Source organism: Tamandua tetradactyla, chromosome 14 (assembly GCF_023851605.1).
Source record: "Tamandua tetradactyla isolate mTamTet1 chromosome 14, mTamTet1.pri, whole genome shotgun sequence".
Classification (NCBI taxonomy): Eukaryota; Metazoa; Chordata; class Mammalia; order Pilosa; family Myrmecophagidae; genus Tamandua; species Tamandua tetradactyla.
The window spans coordinates 15,908,400-15,927,202 of record NC_135340.1 but is presented as its reverse complement, the minus strand read 5'-3'; the positions used below and the strand labels follow the sequence as shown (position 1 = coordinate 15,927,202).

Here is an 18,803-nt window from a genome sequence, read left to right as displayed (position 1 = left end):
TAAAATAGAAGAACCAAAATTACAAAATATTTGAGAAGGTGAGTGCTATCAAAGGCCCTAGTTAAGTATTCCTTGTCTCTTGTAACCCATTTCTTCCATGCCAATGATTTTTGTTGCTTAGAGAGATTCTCCTGTCACACAAGGAATATTTCTCAAGCTCATATAAATTATGTACATGTTGGCTTGCTAAAAAGAAGTTTTGATTCAAAATTTCTAAGCCTCATTTTGCTTCTAAACATACTGTTTTTTATACAAAATGAGGTAACTACAAGGTAGAAGACTGAAATTCTTCTCTAACTCAAAAGAGCTCTGAAGAAAATTCTGGGAGAGGCAATTCAAATATAGTTTAAGCAATGATATAATATGACAAAAAGCATCTCAATGTTATTGCTTTAAAAAATTACATTTAATTAAATGTGTACACTGATTATTAAGTTCTTATTACTTCATAATCTTACCACTTTGCAAAATTAGATTTGTTTTTTGCATCTTATTTTCTTAAGCTGTGGTCATATAATAAAGAGTGGTTAAATACTTTTTGTAAGTAACAGAAGAAAGTGAATATGTAATCTTATATTTCAAATAGAAGTGAGGAAAAAATTGAAGTCAGAAGTTTCCTTTCAATTAAAAGCTCAATTATATAAATCACTTTGTTTCTGCATTGCAGAAATATAGCTGTATTGTAAGCAAAGTTTAATATTGCAACTACTATTATCTGAGTCATGGAAAAGTATCACAGTGACTTTGTCATTTCTAGAATCAAAGAATGGCATATTGTGTTTGTGTGTGAATATATATATATGTTTTAAAGTTTTAGAAAAGTTACCTGCTTCAAGTTACATATTACATTTATCTAGGCCCTCATTGGATATTTTTAAAAAACCAACTACCTAAATCATTTATAGAAATTATATGCCACATGATTTTGTTTTCTTATATATGGCAATAAAATTGATAAAAGTGACTTTCATTCATAGCATACCATACCTAAGGACCCTTGGCTCCAAGCACACTCTCCTGTTTCAGTTCTTACCCTGTACTTTCATTCTTTAATGTCATTTTTAATCCTCTACTCAATCAAATCCACCTTCACTTGTTTAAATCCAATTCATCCTTCAAGAACACTTACATGCTACCCCCTACATGAAGTTTTCCCTAATTCGCCTCCCCCATCCCGCCACCATGTAGTTAATCTCTCTTATGTTGCCTTATAGCTCTTTCTTCATCTCTCTATTAGAGCAGTTATTAAGTTTCCTCTTTTTTCAGTATTCCTGTACTATATCCTATTAGAACATAAGCTTCTGGAGATCGGAGACTTGGTATTTTCATATTTCTTACACAAGGTAAATATTTGATGTATAGTCATTGCTGTTTAATGAAGAAATCTAATTTTTCAAGCTCATTTTTATTTCATACACATTTGTCTGACCTGTCTTTTAAGAAATGTATAAACAGTAAAAAATTTAAATTTGAGCATTTTCCCTTAAAACAATGACATTAAAATATATTATTATTGTGTAAAATTATCCAAGTTGCCAAGTGAAACATTGTGTTTGCCTGAAGACTTTAGCTTTTTTTTAGTGAATTTCAAGTGGAGGGTGGTTTGGTTTGGTTTGATATTTTTAATCAGAATTTCTTGTTTAGCTGTTAAATTTTAGTTCCATACAGTCCAAAGTTTGAAATTTTACTGTATGATAAAGTGAAAAAATATTTTTGTTTTGTTAACTACAAAGTTTTTATAAAATTTCCAGACCAGATCCCACTTAGCTACTTAAATTCTTCTTGAACAACAAGTAATAACAGAATTGATTTCTGGAACCAATGCCCAAATTCAGACACTCTGAGAGAAGAAGAATGCAAGCTGTGTATAAAACCAATGTAATACATTTAAAGACCCTCTAATGTTGCTGCAATCTACTTTAACTCATATTTTCAAGTTCAATGGTCAGTCCCCCACTTCCTAAAAGTAACCAAAATTTTCTAAATTCCGATTCATTTTATACAATTTCTTAAGCTTTTACTTTCTGGTTACATATTGCTCTTTTAATCCCTGAACTGTCTTTTAAGATATTTGAGGTCAAAAATAAATGGTACATGAACATTACCCACCAAGCCACAAATTATGTATTTGGCACATTCTTCTGACAGGTCAAAAATTAATATATAGTTATTAATTTTATTTTGCCTCTACTTCAGTCTCAACCAATTTCCATTACGTAGCTTGTTGAATGAAGACCCTAAAGCCTAAAAAATACATTCTTCAATATGTAGATCCGTTGTATCAAAGGCTGTTTGGAACTCTCAAGCATATACTAATCACTGCATTCCACTTGTATGACCACAACTTTAACACACTGAAACCCTTTAAATTCCTTAAAGAAGAGTTTCTTCTCATACATCTGTCCTGGCTGTGTCTAATGGAATTGCATTTTTAAATATAATATGTCCTTTTAAATTGTTTCTAGGATGTACCTCACACACAATTAACTATCTTGGTTATAATTGACCACTGGCAGAGTGATTCACTCTCATTAACAGTATTTTGTTTGTAATTTTTTAGGAAATATAATTTCCTTACTCATGAAGGAACAGTAAACCAGAGCTGCCAACATTGTTTACCATGTTGTAAATTAAAATCATCTTAATGAATAGTGCTCAAAAGCTGGCACATGATCAAATGAATCATCATCTTTATTTTGAAATAGCAAAAAGTTTAAGCACTACCTGTGCTCAGACTTACTTTTTCTTGAAATTCATCAGACAAAAACTGAAAATGCTATAGATTTTTAACTTTTGTCTTAAACATCTGAAGTTCTCTTAGCTAATAATTTTGTACTTATCTTTACTCCTAGCATCTCCAGTCTCTTTGAAAACAGTTACTTAAAACACATGGTCTACTTATAGGAAGCTTCACATTTGGGTAAATTTAGAATAGAGGAACCGAAGAACTTTCCTAATATGACCTAAGCAGACATTTTCAGAGCTAGAAGTACAAATGAATATCCATCCGAAGCTCTTTAATTTGTCCATTATGCGGCTTCCCTATCAGTTGGTGTTAAAAACTGAAACTTGTGCCATTATAGTTAATGTTTTGACAGAGTGTATCATAAATCTTGCTGTTGTAAATTTGCCTTAAGCCAAAATGTAACATACCGTAAGCTGAGAGTCTGTTTTTCCTGGTGGTAATGAGAAAGGGAAATAAATCAGTTATGTTCTTTTGAATGATAGGAACATAGAGTTAAACTCTTTTTAAAAAGTACACAGTACTTGAAATCTGGGAGAAATTCTCATTCCGTCTGCACAGAGCTTTTCAAATTGTCAATAAAAGCATTCACAAACACTGTTATGGCTACCACAAGGGAAAATATACCAAAGAAAATATATATGGCTCATGTACTTACTAAATCTTATAACCAAACTATTCTCCCTAATTTTTTTTTTAAATGAAAAGATCCTTTGCCTTAGAATATGTGTCAAGAAAATAAAACTTCAACAGATGGATCAAGTGACTCAAAAACTATGGAATAACCATTTTGCTTCCAAATAATTTATAACAATGCTTTTCAGTTAAACCCTATTTTATGGTACCTGTCATCTGTTATTTTATAACTAGAGTATTTTATTAACCATACTCTAATCATTGCTATTCCTAACAGCCTGCAGATCTAGATTTTTTTCTTTCTGTAACATCTTCAACAACCATGACCATTAATATTTACTCATAAATGCATTTGTACACAGACTCAACCACAGCACATCAGTGAAGAAAAAAGAGTTGTTACCCAGTTCTTTACCCTAGACTAAATCAAATCAACAAATATTTATTGAATGTCTACTGTGTGCAAAGCTCTAGACTGATCAGTTTTTAAAAGCCATCCAACTTTTCACATGACAAATTGAAAAAGTATTATTTCCAGCACTGCCTTTGCTACTTCTACAGCCCTTAAACATGACAAGGCATACAAGGACCCTGCAGTTACTTTGAGGAAATGCAAAACAAGGAAGAAAAGGCTAATACACAGGGTGAAGAGAGGAGAAAACTTAACCTAAAATTTCACCAACGGACTGCATCATGTATGTATGTGTGTATTTATATGTATATGTTTATGAGTTTGTGTGTATGAATATATATTATATGTTTGTGTGTATATAAAAAGAGAAGAATAAATGAATTTGAAAGAAAAGCACTTTTGTTGAAGAGATAAAGGATTGGACATGCATGATCAAATCCAGAGCTTTGCTTTAAAAATAGGCTTGCCCTACCCAAAATCAAAATACATGATGTTTTAACTGAAAGATCACTCAACTTGGAATCAGGAGCCCCAGGTTCTAAGACCTGATTTGCCCTAAAGTCTATTATGAAATAACCTCACCACTCAATAGATTTATCATTTTTTTAAAGTGACACATATTGTTACTATGGAAATTGTTGTAGAGGTCTAATTGATTTTATCACAAATAAAAGAACCTACATAAAAGTGCATTTAAAGATTCTAATTGTCAAAAAAACTAAATAAAAATTGCCAGTAAAAGACAAAACATGTACACGTTATTAATGTATACTGTTCTATGCATTTTGTTTTGTTAATCTGTAAAATAGTTAAATTTTAAATACTTAAAATATAAAATGGACAAAAGGACATGTATTGTATGAGCCCAATGATTTGCAATATATAGAATAAACAAACACATAAAGTTAGAATCTAGAATATAGATTACCAAGGGACACAATGGAGATAGGAAATGGGAAATTAAAGCTTAAAATGTACAGGATTCCTATTTGGATGATGGGTGTGTTTTGATAATGAATGGTGGTGATGGCAGAGAACAGTGTGGACATAATTAACACTGAAATGTATATCTGAATGTGATTGAAAAGGGAAATGTTGAAATCATATATAAGATAACAGAGTAAAACTTTTAAGAAAAATCTACTGCACTACAAAAATAACGGACCCTAAGTTAAGCCATGGATTATAGTTAATAATACAATTATAAAAATGTACTATCATCAGTTGTAACAAATGTTCCACACCAGTGCAAGGGGGTAATGGAGTTTTTTATAGGAATCTTGTATTTTATATATGATTGTTCTGGAAACCCACAACTTCTCTAAAAAAGAAAAAAAAATTTGAAAATGCAAAATATGCTAGGTACCCACCTCAAATAATTAAATGTATTTCCTTGGTGAAGTATAAAGGGAGGCTGGAAACAATTTCTAGGTTGGCAAAATCCTGGCTACTTTGCATAGAAGGTGTGTGTGTGTGTGTGTGTGTGTGTGTGTGTGTGCGCGCGCGCGCGCACACGTGTGTGTATGTATATATATATATGTTGGCCATTGACGATAGTGTCATTGACATTCTTGCAGTAGATGTTTTTGCTAATGGTTTAAAAATATTTATTTAGAATTAATTTTGAAATATCAATTTTCCCTCCTATTTACATGCTGAATTTAATTTATAATGAAGTCAGAACAGACTTTTTAAATACCTTTATAAGCAACAGCTGTTATCTATCCTAAAATGCTGAAACTAACTCCTCAATTTTTGGGTGGAACAAAACTATTATAGTTCTATAATCATTCAAAGTTTATGTTTCTATTAAGAAACTTTTGATTGTTAAGAGCACCTTGGAGCACAGGCATCTTCTTGTGTTTCTTTTTCATTATCTTAATTATTTGACACTTTGCTTATGTGACTATAATTTATTTTCAAAGTAAACCTCAATTGCTCTTTAGTAAATTTTGGAATTCTCCCCAGTACAAGTTTTCTCTTCTTGGTCAACCCTCTTGGCCTTCTTAAACATTGTAAGGACTTTCAGTGTGTGACTGTTTACATTGATTGAGTTTCTTTTATTTATTTTCTTGCTATGTTGTAATTAATGTTCTTAAGGAAATATTATCTTTAGAGTTTTTTCCAATTCTCACTACATCTTTCCTCTTCCTTTGACTACAATTCCCAGTACTAAAGCCCAGTCATCTGGGACTAGCCTGGATTCACCTGCCCCCTTGTGGTATTCCTTTCTAAATAGTTCCTTGATTACTGAGATTTGGATTTAGTATTTTACAGCCTGCAAAGAGAAACCTCATTACCTTTGTCCAGCAATCTAGAGTCAGAAAAGTTCCTTCTGTTAGTCATTGACTAATGCCAAAAAAAAAAAAAGTTTACTTTTATAATTTAATTCAGAGCAGAAGACGGAAATTGGTCACTATAATGAAATGAATCCCTTGGAATAAATGATTATATAATACTTGATTTTGCTAGAATCAATATTAGTGGCCTGCAGCTTGACAAAGAAGTTCTTATAAGCAATTTACACTCAAGTTTCTTCTATTTCTTTGCCTCTTTATTTTAGTGTGTGGAACTGGAGGTGGGGAATGTTTTCTATTTTATTTCAATTTTAAATAAATTTCCTAAGCCTTTCATCAAGAATGAATGAATTTATAGATATAAAAATCAATTACATCTTGCATAGTGTGTCTCCGATGAGTTTGGAATGATTGACACAAATAGGCTATTTCTCGCTCTCAAAGAATTCCTTCTTACATGCCACAAGACCAATTTTTACATCTTTGATTAAAGTTAATAGGATTTGTACATGGACAGGACATGAATATATTCAATGAGCGAATTTATCTAGCTTCAAATTTATATTCAGAGACATTTTACAAGAAAAGGATTTAAAACTTAGGCTCCAAGAGGAATATAAAGATAAAAGAAAGGAAACAGGAAAAGAAAAACACAATTTACATAAATAAACTCTGTTTTAGAAGAAGGAGACAGATTAATAATTTATTCTTGTTAACAAGACCCCAAGTAAACTTTTTAAAGATATATTTTTCTATTAACTGTAAAATTATTTCTAGCAGAGAAAAGTTCCCTCTTTCAATGCTGTATGTACTCCCCACTTCCCACCCCCATTAAAGCCTGGTTTGAGTGAGTAGTAAATAGTATTACCCATTAGCGTGGCATCTTTAACTCCTGTTGTCTTGCCTACCTAAGTTCTAGAAGAAGAAACAGTATACAGGCTTTACCGAAGCTATTTGGAGATCAATTTCCAAATTTCTAGTACTCACTGCTCTTTTGCAGTTTCTCCTCTTAGATTTGTAGCAGTTGACCTGCTAGCAGGTTCCCAGAAACACAGGTTCAAATTTTGGCAGGCTTACCTCACCTCTTTGTCCTTCCAAAGTACATAAATGCTCAACTAGGTTCACAGTGAGGAAGAGAGAGCCATTCCAATGAGACTTCTAAACCAAGACCCTTTCTACTCCCAGGTTACTGCCACCATCTCCAAAGGGATAAAGTTTTGTGAGTGTACCCTTGGCATAATTTCTTCAGCCTGGATTAAATACAGGTGACTGAGAGCCTGCCTTATCTCCACAAGGCATTAGTCACTCTATAAAAGTTAAATTTATTATGAAATGCTTTGTTTGTGTTAACATATATCTTCTCTGGGAAGCTGAAAACAAAGGTATGTCCTTTAAGACTGTATGGGGGAAAACACATCCTCCTTTGGAATTTAACCTTAATTTGAACCAAGATCTGTGAAAGAAAAGCACTTTAGTGTATTGTTCCCTGCTCCACCCCTCCATCCCCTTATCTAAATGGAGTTACTGTTGCTTCATGTTTTTTAACTCTTCTAATTCCAAACTCTGCCTTCCTGAGCTTAAAAGTTTATCTTAGAAGAAACATATATTAAAATAATTGTGGCAAACAATTATATTTTACTTGTTAACAATAAGTGATTTTGTGTAAAATATTCTGACTTCTTTAAAATTCGGTAAAACAGCCAATTTGTATGTACTTTTTTTCATTGTCCATTTTATTGTGTTAACAATTGAGATATTGTAGAGAATTTTTATTTCCTAAATAATTATCTATAAGGTTCTCTTACTAGCAAACATTGTCACGTAATCTTAGTGCATACTTTATGAAAAGTAAAGAATAATTAGAAATTAAAAAAATTTACATTAGGAATGATGGTGATGTGTTATCTTAAAAGACCAATTTTTGACCTCTGTTTTCTTTCACTCTGTTTGCAAAGTCTTTGGTTGCTTCCTATGTCTCTAAAGGCATAGATGCTCTGATGCTCCTTTTTAAAAGCAAAAGCAAAACCTCCATTGCTGCTATCCTACAATAACAGAACAGTTGTTTATAAATATTAAAGAAAAAAATAAAAAAGAAAACTTTTTAATTGGCATTTACAAAAAGACATCTTAACTGAATGCTTAAAATTTCTTTACTACCATCTGCCAACAAGCTTGGTTTTCCTTTATTGCTTTTTTTGTTTCTTTAAGGAAAATCACAATCTAAACCCAAATATAAGCTTAGCAATACATTTATTCTGAAAAATATGGACATGACTTTAAAATGGACCTTACACTCAACTTTCTCCCCAAAATAATTATCTTCAATAGTTTTAAATGTTAAGTTTCTTACCAAAAAAAAATCTTAGCAAAGCTTTTACAGGTTCTTTGGATTACATATTTCTTTATCTCATAGTAGATTTCATTTAATAATATAGAAATTAATTTGGTAGATACACTAAAAATATGGATGTAATGATTCATTAAAGACATTTATCACAAGTAATATCAAATCAGGGTTTCATTGTTCTCCACCTCAATACCACCTACATTTATTGGTTCCACCCCAATCAACCCTGTATGACAATATGTAAGGCTCAGTCTCCACCATTTGTTAGCCCTTGATTATATCCTTTCATTGTTATTTAATGTATAATAAGCATCTTATTTTTTCATGGAAATTATAAACTTGCACGGAGGCAATAATGATCTGACTTTTGGAATACTTTATTTCTCAGACTCTTAGTCCTTGGTTCTCTTGGGCTTTGTACTGCATTAGATACTAATTTGACACAAACTTCTTTAAGAAGTTATACTTCCGTTGCCTTACTAAATGCTGCCCCCATAGTCTTCTGTGGATGATTTTGGATGATTACCTTCATAGCATACACAGATGCCTGTTCATTTTTATCATTCATTCATGGACCTACCATAAAATTGCCATGGGAAATTCTTTCACAGAAGTACAATGATCAAAGTAATGGATGAGCAAGGTAATTTTTCCATTATTATTTCAAGAGAAACAAAGATGGTTAAGTAAAAGGTTGAAAGGGCACATGTTAACCAGAATCAAATGAAAGACTGAAGAGAAAAATATGACTTGTAAATGATGGCAAGAAATAATTTGCAATAAAGGAGTTAAAAGAAAAAGAAGAACCAAAGTTAACTCCAAACTGCCAATTGTTTCAATATTGGTAAATCCCAAAGTGTTTGCAAAATTGGAATAGAGAATATTATGTTTGTGTTTATAAAAATGTAGAGAAAAGTGAAAAGCATGGTCCTCCTTTGATACCTTTATTGACCATCAACTCTATTACTAAGCATCTAGCTTTATTAGTAGCTATTACTAGACATGTTAGATAAAATTAGAAATTATGAATAAAGTATTCATTCATGGAAGGTGCTTATTTTTACTGATTGGTTCTTTTTTAACTTTGAATCTCCTGCTAACTAGAACATATTGACCATAGGAGACTCAGAAATGTTTATGTTAAATTGAAATAGTCTTTCCCAAAGATATCATGACACCATAGAGTCACAAGAGTATGGATGACTGGAGCATGTTATGGGACGAAAGGACCAATTCTAAAATGTGTAAGCTGTCTTAATGTATTAACATTTAATGACTTACAAATAGGCAAAAGTAGTGCTCTCAGAGGGAAGTGTTAATATTTTGATTACATTTGGAAATCCTCAGAGGACAGTAAATTAATATTCTGATTAATTTGGAAGTTTTTAGTATTTTTTCTAAAAGTATATCTGAAGAGACAATCTAAAGAGATCATAGAAGTTGCTGTTTGTATGTTTGTTTCTAATTAATAATTCAGACACCACCATACCAGGTGCTGGGGATACAAAGATGACGTAGACATAGGCTCTGCCCTCATGAAAACCACAGTCAGAGGATTTGGCATAGCTGTAAATGATTATAACACAGTATAGTATACTATATTATACAGCATATGACAGTAGGGGTAGACTCAAAGTGCTTTAGCAGGACAGATGAAAGGACACCTTGTACTATCTGTAACATTAGGGAAGTCTTCAGAGAAGAGATGGTTTTGCCCTAAGTGCCACTGAAATTGTCAGTTAAGGACCTTTGGTGGCCTTAATGAGAGCAGTTTCTACTGAATGAGAGCAGAAACCAAATTGCAGTGAATTAAGAGATGAAAGAGAAATGTTGCAATGGAGACTGAATCTAGACTACTTTTTCTAGGAAATTGGCTTCTAACTTTTCTCATTTGCTGCCCCTGAAGAGATTTAACATTTTCTGGATTGCACATTTTCTGGCCCAGTCAAGTGCTAATGATGGTAATGGATTTTTATTATGGGTAAGTGAATAAATTGCATACCACTTGTAGCATTTCAGTAACATTAATCCTTCCAACAAGAACCTTAGGACTTGAAAGAAGTCATATTATGGCTTTCTACTATGAATGTCTTTGATCCCCAATTGTTGTATCTCTCCATTCCAGAGCTTCACAGTCTCAATTGCCAAGTATATCCAGATGCAACTTTATTTTTCCTTCCTCTTTATTCTCCTCCTTATGACTTCTCTTTACACCTCAATCCATATCACCTCAAGTGATGCAAATCTTTTATAAACCTTAGAATATCTTTCTAATGCCAAAAAATTACCTACTGAATAAATTCCAACTTCCTTAGAGCCCACCAGCCTTTTGTTCCAGCCTATTTTCTGAGCTTTAGTCCTGTAGTCTCTTTCAAACTAAAACTTGATTTTCCCTCTGTGCACCCTGAACTTTCTGGCTTCCATTCATTTCCTTACACTGCTGTCTCTACCTGGAATCTCCCTACGATCTAATATCCAAATCTTACTTGACCTTTATGATCTTGCTCAGATATCTTCTCTATAAAAGCCTTTCTTGATCTCTGCATATATAAACAAGAGTTTCTTCTCAACTCTTAGAATTTATCTGTGCCTCTCTATGCCAATCAATCATTCATTCATTGATTCAGTGAACGTTTATTGAGCACCTACAATGTGCCAGAAATGGGAATTGCCATTTTCTACTTTTTCCCAGTTATTCTTATTTTTCCTGATCACTCCTACTACACTATATATTCCTCGTGATCAAGGATGATCTTTTCAGCTTTTTAAGTACCTACTACAATGCCTTATGCATAGTTAGTACTAAAATATGCTGAATATATTAATAAACTAATCTTAAATGGACATTCATTCCCTGGAATTCAATAAGGCAAAGTATGGCAGCCCAGGGATCAGGACCTCCTCCCTTGGGAAAGGGTGGGGCCTTAAGCACATAGCAACCCACATGACAAGAGCACAGACATTCATTAAAATTCCCCTTCCCTAGTCATTGTTGGTAGCCAACTCTGCTGAGACTCCATTGCTACCAAATCTTGCAAGACTCTGCTGCCTTATAAGTCCACCCCCCCCCCCCATTGGCACTCTTGCTCTCCCTCTCATTCTTGAGCAGGGTGCTGAGTTTTACTTCCCAAGTGGCCGCCACTGGGTAAAATTTTCTTCTGCTCATAAGCCCCTAATTAAAACTCATGGCTAATCTTCTGCCTGGAATGTTCTTTGGTCTCAGAGTTGTACTGGGTTGGAACATTTGACAAGCCATCCAAGAGACCAAAGAGCCACCAGCTGTAGAGAGCATGAGTCTAAGGAAAGGAGATGTTGCCAGGGTGGCCTGCTTCCTTGATATGGGGAGGGGTCACCTATTTGCTTGACTGTGTGCAGTCGGTTGGCTGTTATGTGCCATAGGACCAGCTACCACAACTGTCTCAGAAAGACAAATCAGTAGATTTGAAGGATGCTATGAATGAGAGGCCACATTATGTAGAAAGGAGTTTAGAAATATTGGCATGCCAGTATGCTAGAATAAGAGATTGGGGTTTGTAGATTCTTTTTCTGATGATTGAAAAGGAGAAAAAAGAAGTTTGAGAGGCAAAGGTTGGAGTGACATCATCTTTCAATGCAGCAGATCCAAAGGCTGTCACTTTACAAATTATTTTGTATTCTCTTAAATAGGTCCAGTCAGCCAGTTTTCAGCTTCATCTGGGGAGGAGAACAAAGGATTTTCATCATGCTCCTGTGAGGTTATTTACATGGCTACATCATCTGCCACAGTTTCATAGCAAATGATTTGGCTAAGTGGAAAAATGTAACTCATTATATTGTCGTGTTAATTGGTGACTCTTTTTCAGAACTAAAAGAAGCCTCAGGCTCATTGCTATTTCGGTGATGGGCAATTAATCATGATAAATTACAATGCCTTGGCTGCTTTGTCAAATTCTTGGGTGATGTATGGTTGGGAAAGGCAAAGTTTATTCCTTTTGTAGTAATTGATAAGGTATAATGTTTTTCTATGCCACATATGCCAAAACAACTAAATGGTTTCTTGGGATTGTTGAGGTATTAGAAACCTTTCGTTCCTCACTTAGCCCAAATGTTAAAACCTGTGTAAGTTTTGATTAGGAAAAGCCATTCCTGGGAATGGGATACCTCCTAGCAGGCTGCTTGTGTAAAAGCCAAGCAGGCTATATCATTGGCTCAGGCTTTATGGGGGTGGACCCAGGTAAGCCTTCTGAATTAGACATGACCAGTACCAATACTGGCTTTGGGTGGCATTTGTGGAAAAGGCAACAGGTAAAGCAAGTTCCCGTATGCTTTTGGTCTGGACTACAATATAGCCCTTTAATAAAACAACTGTGTACTACCTATAATGCCTTACTGCAAGTTGAAGGACTAACTCAGATATACCCTTTGAAATTAAAAACAGCGCTCCATTCGGTGGATAAGTGAAACTGCCACTAAGCCTCACTGGCAGTGTACAATTAAGTACATTAACAAAATGGGAAGCTTACTTGCTGCAGTGCAGCATTTCAACAACAGCCTCTTAAGTGCAAAAATGCATGATATCATGAGATCAGTTTCCTATGTAGAAGAACAACACTTGCCCCCCGCCCCGTTCTGATCCTCCTGAGAGATGGCTGTCTCTGTGTCCACTGTTGATAGATGTGACAGTATACCTAAGTCTGCTGGTATAGTGATGGATCAGCACACAAGTAACCTGCCACCTGGATGGCAACAGCCATACAACCTAGTATAGGCATTATATTATGGGAAACTGGGACTATGCAAAGCAGCCAACAGGCTGAATTAAGGCTGTATGGATGGTCATTGTTCATGAACCAGGAGATGCATTAACTATTTGTGCTGACAGTTGGGCTGTGTACTGGGGCCTTCAGTGTGGATGGCCACATGGAAGCAAGAGCAAGGGACTGTTGTTGGCCACCCTTTGTGGGGAAAAGAAACGTGGGAAGACATCTAGACTACCTGTCACAAGCAAAAGGTAACCATGTGTCATGTCTCTGCCGATAACACTGATTCTTTATTGCAATATTGAAGCAGATGCTTTAACAAACATTTGTAGACTAAAGCATGAGGTTGCTGAATGGTTGCATAGAAAGACAGGAAACCAAGGTTACCAGACACTTTGGAAACTGGCACAGCAATTCCAGCTGCACAACACCAGACAATAGCTGAAAGAAATAGTGGACACCTGCCCCTCCTGTTCACTGTGATGCCCAAGGATGCTTCCTCATCAACTCAGTCACATTGGCCACAGGCAGATTCCGGTCACCAGGTGGCAGGTAGGTTATATTGGGCCCCTTCCCTTATCCTGAGATGGAAATATGGCTTTTTGGCCATAGTTATGGCTGCTGCACTGGTGCCAGCCTTCCCAGTAGAACGCTAACCAAAGAGCTTCAATACATAGCTTAGAAAAATTAAATCTATTCTTTGGAGTCCCCGCACATGTGGACAGTGAAAGAGGTACCCCCTTTACTTGATATCCTTGTCAACTTAGTTAATTGGCAAGTTTGGACTAATGAGAAAGACATCTAAAAGCCATTTTATTTGTCTTACAACCCCACAGCCGTGGGGTTAATTAAAAGAATGAAAGAGCTTTTAAAGGAGCAGTTAAAAGATAAGCAGTCTCTGTGGTAGTGGACATTCTAGTTGTATCTGGCCCATGCCAGCCTTGAGTCACACCCCAGAGCAGCTGCTTCTGCTCCTGTTGAACTGGTAATGGTGGGGCCCATGCAGGCAGTGTGAATTCAGGTAAAAAGGACCAGCAAGGGCAGGCCACGGTGGCTCAGCAGGCAGAGTTCTCGCCCGCCATACCAAAGACCCGGGTTCAATTCCCTGTGCCTGCCCATGCAAAAGAAATAAATAAATAAGACCAGCAACATTACAGCCACAGTGAGGCAATGAACATAACTTGTTCTTTCCTGTGACACAGTATTAGAAATTGGGGGAAATAAGGTTAATTGGCCATGGTTCTGGCTGATGCAGCCATGCTAGTTGAGAATCCTAAGCCCATGGCATTTTAGGTCCCCCAAAATTTAAGTATTAGACCACAGTTTATACATAAAATACACAAAAGTTGTATATGTAACTTAATTGGGACCCCCCCATACCCCAAGGCATAGTATGTATGGCTCTGTAAATACTTATTATGCCCCAGATGACTGTGGACTTGACTCCAGAAAGCTTCATGTGATTGCAGGGTAAAAAATGTGGTATCTGCTTATTAATGAAAATTTAGCTTATATTCTTTTTGCCCTTAGCTTCATAGCAACTACCTTTCTGCAACTGGCTTCTGTGCTAACCTACATGGACAATAAATCTCAATGTTGAGTGTGCACTGAACTGCCAATGTTGGGGGCCACTGGCCCTGCCTTGGACTGTGACCCCTGTGAACTGAACTGCATAGAGTTCCCTGCTGATCAGGCAGAATTTAGCACATCGGAAAATCTAGAAAAGAATCTTCTCTTTTAAGACTGAAATCATAGGTTTTATCAATTATCAGTAGAAAGGTTTAATTCCCTTTCTTGGTCATAATGGCATCACTTAGTAGGGTTGTTATATCTGTATGAGGGACTCCTAATGTTCTGTTGTCTCATACTGTTGTTACGGAATATGGATGCAGTGTCTGTTCTATGGGCAATGCAAACTGTGTGGGGATGGATTGTGGCAGCCCAGGGGATGGATTCAGGACCCCCTTCCTTAGGGAAAGTTTGGGCCCTTAAGCCCCAGCAGCCCACATGACCAGGGCACAGACATTTATTAAAACTCCCCTACCCTAATCACTGAGACTCCATTGCAACCAGATCTCATGAGATTCTGCTGCCTTATAAGCACTCTCACCCCACCCCACCCCACCCCCAGCAGTCTCTTGTGTTTAGGTGGAGTGCTGACTTGATTTCCCAACCAGCCACCATTAGGTAAAAGTTTTTCTATTCATAAGCCCCTAATTAAAATTCATTCAAACTGAGGCTAATCTTCTGCCTGGCATGCTCTTTGGTCTCGGGGTTGTGCTAGGCTGGAACACAAAGACAGTTCCCTGACATGAAGTTCTCTCCTACCATTATCTGTAGGAATACCACTTGCCACTTCTTTAGATTAAGATGTTACTTGAAAAACATATTTGATTTCCTTTTATTTATCTGCAGTTCCATCAGTTCCAATGAGAGATTGTGCAAGTTATAGTCTTAGTCAAATCCTTCCACTCTTCACCTATTCCCACTTCACTTAGCTGTTGACCATACTACAGCTTCCTTTAACAGCTCACTTAGCTCCAGACACTACCCTCTTTCAATCCATACTATATATGTTGACTTGGAACATAGACTCAGATTCTGTTTCTTCTCAGATTTCTCCCCATCTGTTGCTTATTTCACTAGACATTATAAAACTGTTTAAAACTTTATACACTTCTACTTCTTCCTTAACCTTCCCCCTTCTTAATATTTGCCAACAATCTTTAGCTTATAATGTACTTCACCTCTAGAATATTCTACTTCTTCACTTCTACCAGTATGGTTTACTCTCTATTCCAGCTATCTGGAACCCACTTTAAAATATTTTTTCATAAGAGTTTTCTGATTGATCTAGATTCATTTATCACACATTTATTTTCTATATATTGTTCAACTACTATATTAATTTGAATCAACTTGCCTCTCTAATAGGCAAGGACAGTATAAAGACACTATGTAATCCAAACTCTGTTAACACCAGTAGGAATTCTGTAATCTGATCTATAATCTTTGTGTGAAGGTTTGTTCTTCATAATGATGTTAATATGTGGTTTTCTGCCTTTAAGTTTAGGTTAAGACAAATATACTAGAACAAATAGTGCCAAGGTATCGACTCTTTTAGAATCACAATACATAATCACATGATCTTTCAGTCAGTTAATCAAAGTATATTTCCAAAAAATGCTACAGAATTACCATGTGACCTGGGAATCCCATTTCTAGGTATATACCCAAAAGAACTGTAATCAGGGACTCAGATATTTGCTCACCGATGTTCATAGTAACATTATTCACAATTGCCAAAAGATGGAAACAACCCAAGTGTCTGTCCACAGATGAATGGATAAACAAAATGTGGTATACAACAATCAAAAAATAAATGTGGTATACATATACAATTAGATATTATTCAACTGTAAAAAGAATTAAGTTTTAACACATCTGGCAACATAGATGACCTTGAAGGCATCATACTTAGTGAAATAAATCAGATGCAAATGGATAAATATTGTATGATCTCACTTAGTAATTAGAATATGCAAATTCATAGAGTTAGAAACTAGAACATAGGTTACAGCAGCCAGGGAGTACATAGGGAAGTGGGTTTATTAATGCTTAATTAGTACAGAGTTTCTATTTGCAGTGATAGAAAAGTTTTGGCAATGGATGATGATGAGGGTTAGCACAACATTGAGAATGTAATTAACAACTCTGCATTGTATATTTCAATGTGGTATAGAAGGGGGGATTTTAATCCCTAAAGACTGGGAAAAGGATCAAAGGTGAAGGAGAAGTTATAAGAGAGAAGTTAGGGTTTAACAAATTACTATGACTACTGAATTATTATTTTGATATTTCTTTTTTATTCTCCAGTATCTTGGAGCAGCTAAGAAGGAAAAATTTGAATTTGTGGAGCTGTAACCCATATAAAACTTTGAAATCTGTTCTATACCTACTTGTTGTATACATAGCCATACTTATGCTCCTAGGCCTTAGGCTTCAGATTCTTCTCGACCAAACTAGGCCTCAGTTAACTTCCTCTTTAGAAACGGCCCCAGCTTTCAGCTATCTGCCCAGCAACCTATGACAAGTATATCACCCCACACGCTAGCTACCTCTTCATAGGATAGCATAATAACCGCATATATCACCTCATATCATACCATCCTGCTTCTCATACCTGATAGGACAAAAGCTAACCACACATTATAATGTGGCTTAACTCATTAACATACCTGCTTAACTCATTATCATGCTAATATAACTATACTGCAAACCCCGCACCCAATCGGAAACAAACACATATCCTACCCAACCAATCACTATCAGACACCATCCCTTCTCCCAGTTATCTCCACCCTCTCCTTACCGCTATATAAACCCTTGTACTTCTTCAAATAAACGTCCTGGTGCACAGACTTGCTATCTCCTCCTGGTCCCGTGGTCGTCATTTTCTCTCGTCGACTGCGCGCGCTGCGAGACCAGCTCGAGCCCCCCGGAGGCGACTGATCACCGCCATCCCCTTTCGCTGGCGCGGAGACCCTTCGAGACCGGGACTTTGCAAACCCCGGTCTCCCCAGGCGGGCGGAGCGCGAGGAACCTCGGCTGCCGACCCCGCACCTACTTGTTAAAATCTACTTTGAAATTGATTGGTTTTTGTATATATATTATTTCACAATAAAAAAGGGGGAATTTTAGGTTGTATATACATTACTAGAATTAAAACCTTTAAAAATAAATGCTATCATAACTGTAATATCAAATATATTTCAATCCATAAAATATTGGGAAAAAAGTGAACTTGGGTTTGAACAGCAGGTAATCAAGTGGACGTTACACCAATCACCAAGATTTGATGAGTAGAGGTTCAGGTTTGAAATGCAATAATAAAACATCTGCTTCTGGATATGACAGAGCAGCTAGGATCAGATTAACTCACTCACTTAGAATAATTCTAGATCTTGGACAAGATAAAAAGCAAAACAAAACAAAATCTGAAGGCACTGATGAGCAACCAGCACAACCAGGATCTGTGGGACAAGATCCTGGAGAGAAGGAAAACATGTTGAGGGGAGCCCTATAACCTTGGGAATTTGCTGATTGAAGGCATTGGATAGAGAAGTATAGCAAAAGCAGCATTCTCCAGTTTGTGGTAGTTTTACTGAACCGGGGAAATAATACATGCATACCTCTTTTTATAGCATTTGGTTTTATTGTGCTTCCCAAATATTGCATTTTTTACCAGTTGAAGACATGCGGCAACCCTGTATCCAGTAAGTCTATAGGAGCCACTTTCCCAATATCATGTGCTCACTTATGTCTTTGTGCCACCTTTTGATGATTCTAGCAATGGCAAACTTTTTCATTATTATTACATCTGTTACAGTGATCTGATCAGTGTATTTGATGTACCTATTGAAATTGTTTTGGGGTGAGAGGAGGGGCCAAGATGGCGGCTTAGCAATGTGCGCGTTTTAGTTCGTCCTCCAGAACAACAACTAAATAACCAGAAACAGTACAGAACAGCTCCCGGAGCCACGTCAGTGACCAAACACACAGCGTACCCCAGTCTGGACCAGCTGGACTGGCTGAAAACCTCCCCAGAATCATGAGTTCCCCAAGCCAC

General features: G+C 36.0%; 1 long non-coding RNA gene across 3 annotated transcripts; it reads left to right on the top strand.

Moving 5' to 3' along the window:
* Nucleotides 1-3,825: 3,825 nt before the first annotated feature.
* LOC143655628 (uncharacterized) lies at nt 3,826-17,883 on the top strand. Of its 3 annotated transcripts, none has more exons than XR_013162189.1 (4): nt 3,826-4,074; nt 10,302-10,416; nt 12,102-13,726; nt 14,705-16,575. It is a non-coding gene; the product is annotated as an uncharacterized LOC143655628 (long non-coding RNA). The 3 variants fall into 3 exon arrangements; XR_013162191.1 differs by lacking the exon at nt 14,705-16,575 and adding an exon at nt 17,051-17,883 and having other exon boundaries at nt 3,828-4,074; nt 12,102-13,425; XR_013162190.1 differs by having other exon boundaries at nt 3,828-4,074; nt 12,102-13,425.
* The last annotated feature ends 920 nt before the right edge of the window (nt 17,884-18,803 follow it).